We start from the raw sequence: 3,392 nt of genomic DNA, 5'->3' as shown, positions 1-3,392 counted from the left end.
CATGCTGATGGAAGAGTTAGGCTCTCACGGCCTTGTGCAGATCTGCCCCTGTGGCTTTGCAGTGTACAGACTCACTTCCAGCTGCTTTCATGGCTGCTGTTGAGTGTCTGTTGCTTTTACCAGGCACACAGTGAAAGCTGTTGGTGGATCAACCATTCTGGGGTCTGGAGGATTGTGGCACTCTTCTCACAACTCCACTAGGGAATGCCCCAGTGGGAACTGTGTGGGGGCTTCAACTCTACATTTGCCTTCCACATTGCCCTAGTACAGGCTCTCCATAAGGGCTCCACCCCTGCAGTAAACTTGTGCCTGGGCATCCAGTCATTTCCAGACGTCCTCGGAAATGCAGGCAGATCTTTCCAAACCTCAATTCTTGGTTTCTGTGCACCTGCAGGCTTAACACATGAAAGCTGCCAAAGCTTGGGACATTCATCCTCTGAAGCCAAAACCAGAGCTGTACCTTGACCCTATGTAGCCACTACTAAAGCAGCTGTGACACAGGGCAGCAGCACACACAGCAGGGGAGCACTAGGTCCAACCTAGGAAATTATTTTTTCCTCCTAGGTCTCCAGGCCTGTGATGGGAGAAGTTGTCATGAAAACATGCCCTGGAGACATTTTTCCTACTGTCTTTGTGTTTAACATTTAGCTCCTTGTTACTTATGCAAATTTCTGCAGCAGGCTTGGATTTCTCCTGAGAAAATGTTGTTTTCTTTTCTATTGCATCAACAGGCTGCAAAGTTTCCAAACTTTTATGCTCTGCTTCCTCTCGAATGCTTTGCTGCTTCCAAATTTCTTCTGCCATATACCCTAAAGTCATCTCTCTCATTCAAAATTCCACAGATCTGAAGGGCAGGACCAAAATGCTGTTAGTCCCTTGCTTAAGCATAGTAAGAATCACCTTTATTCCAGTTTCCAATAAGTTTCCCATATCCGTCTGAGTCCAGCTCAGACTGGACTCCATTGTCCATATCACTCTCAGCATTTTGGTCAAGGCCATTCACAAGCCACTAAGAAGTTCCAAACTTTCCCATATCTTTGTGTCTTCTGAGCCTTTCAAGTTTCTAGTAAGTCCCAAACTTTCCCACATTTTCCTTTCTTCTTCTGAACCCTCCAAACTCTGCTTGTTACCCAGTTCCAAAGTCACTTCCATATTTTCAGATGTCTTTATAACAGCATCCCACTCTCTGTGATACCAATTTACTGTATAAGTTTGTTCTTATGCTGGTGCAAATAAATTCTCAAGACTGGGTAATTTATAAAGAAAAGAGGTTTAATTTACTTACAATTCCACATGGTGAGGGGGCTTCAGGAAACCTACAATCATGGCAGAAGGGAAAACAAACAAACCCTTCCTCACATAGAGGTAGGAAAGATAAATGCCAAGTGAAAAGTGAAAAGCCCATAATAAATCCATTGGATTTCATGATAAATCACTCACTATCAGGAGAACAGCATGGGGAACCACTCATATAATTAAATTACCTCCAGACAGGTCCTTCTGATGACACACAGGGATTGTGGGAATTACAATTCAATATGAGATTTGTGTAGGGACACAACCGCACCATATCAAATGGATACAAAAAAAATCAATAAGGAAACAGCAGGTTTGAATAACACTTTAGACAAAATGAACCTAAAGGATATGCACAGAGCATTTCACCCAACAGCAGTACAATACTCATTCTAGGCAAGCACACGATACATTCTCCAGGATATGTCAAATGTTAGGTCACAAAATAAGTCTTAACATATATAAGAAACCTGAAATTATTCCAAATATCTCTTTCAATCAAAATTGCATCAACTAGATTAATAATAAAAAATGCTCAAAATTACAAACGTGGAAATTAAACAATACACAATTATACAACCATTGAGTCAAATAAATAAATAAAAAGAATTGCAAAAATAAGACAAATGAAACTGAAAACACAGTATACAAAAACTTGTAGGATGCAGGAAAGCAGTACTAATAAAGATGATAATAATAATGAATGTTTATATTAAAGAATAAGAAAGAGGCCGGGTGTGGTGACTCATGCCTGTAATCCCAGCACTTTAGGAGGCTGAGGCGGGTGGATCACAAGGTCAAGAGATTGAGACCATCCTGGCCAACATGGTGAAACCCTGTCTCTACTAAAAAATACAAAAATTAGCTGGGTGTGGTGGTGTGTGCCTGTAGTCCCAGCTACTCAGGAGGCTGAGGCAAGAGAATTGCTTGAACCCAGGAGGCAGAGGTTGCAGTGAGCTGAGATCATGCCACTGCACTCCAGCCTGGCACCTGGCAACAGAGCCAGACTCTGTCTCGAAGAAGAAGAAGAAGAAGGAGAAGGAGAAGGAGAAGGAGAAGGAGAAGGAGAAGGAGAAGAAGAAGAAGGAGAAGAAGAAAGATTTGAAATACACAATGAAATTTTACCTCAGAAAATTAGAAAAAAAAAAGTGAAACAGCAAAAAAGGACACAAAATAAAATAGCAGTCCTGTAAAGATTCCAATTTTGGCCTCACTTCATTATTGGGAGTGCCCAAAGCTCTGAAAATCCTGAAGAGTTCATCAATTTCTGAATCCTCATGGAAAAGTGGTTTCTTAGTTGCTAGCTCAGCAAATATGGTGCCTATACTCCAAATGTCAACTGGAATCGAGTAATGAGCTGACCCCAGCAATACTTCTGGTGATCTATACTAGAGTGTTACTACCTCATCTGTATATACTCTAAGAGGTATTCCAAAAGCTCTAGCAAGGCCAAAATCAGCCAGTTTAATTGTTCCTTTGTCATCAATCAAGAGATTTTGAGGTTTTAAGCCTCTGTGAAGAACTATTCTAGAGTGACAAAACACAACCCCCTGTAGGATTTTGTATAAATAACTCTTAACCAGTGAAGAATCCATGAATTGACCAGGTGGGATAGAATCCGAGTATTTCTTCAGATCCATGGAAAGAAATTAACAGATGAGATATAACCTGGAATCCTGCATAAGCTCATTCTGAAGACTGACTATATTTGGATTACGAAGTCCTATTAATAGAGAAATTTCCCGAATTGCCATACTAGGAATCCCTTCCTCTTCACTTTCTAGTCTGATTTATTTTCATGGCTACCGTTTGACCTGCAGCTTTGTGTCTACCCTTATACACAGCTCCATTGGTACCTTCTCCAATTTTCTCTATTTTGGTATACTCTTCCATAGTTAGTCAATCGGTATGGTAAATCCTGGCTTATCATGCTGTGGCGGCCCCAGAGGCGATTACCACAGCTGTGTCACTTTCCACTCAACTTCCAAGAGCCAGCTTTGAAGTCAAGTGTCAAAAGCTTGGATGAAAATGGCTTGGATTGGCTCTCATAAATGTTAATCTACGATCCAGCCAAAAGAATTTCTGGCAAAATGGCA

At 41.1% G+C, this 3,392-nt stretch overlaps 1 pseudogene; it reads right to left on the bottom strand.

Annotated features, from left to right (window-relative positions):
* Positions 1 to 2,417: 2,417 nt before the first annotated feature.
* On the bottom strand, positions 2,418 to 3,189 carry LOC116532315 (annotated as a pseudogene).
* Between the last annotated feature and the right edge of the window lie 203 nt (positions 3,190 to 3,392).

Source organism: Sapajus apella, unplaced genomic scaffold, assembly GCF_009761245.1.
Source record: "Sapajus apella isolate SASKATOON/1434 unplaced genomic scaffold, GSC_monkey_1.0 scaffold75, whole genome shotgun sequence".
In the NCBI taxonomy this organism is placed as follows: Eukaryota; Metazoa; Chordata; class Mammalia; order Primates; family Cebidae; genus Sapajus; species Sapajus apella.
Note: the sequence above shows the minus strand (reverse complement) of the source record. Positions and strands in the feature narration are given on the sequence as shown.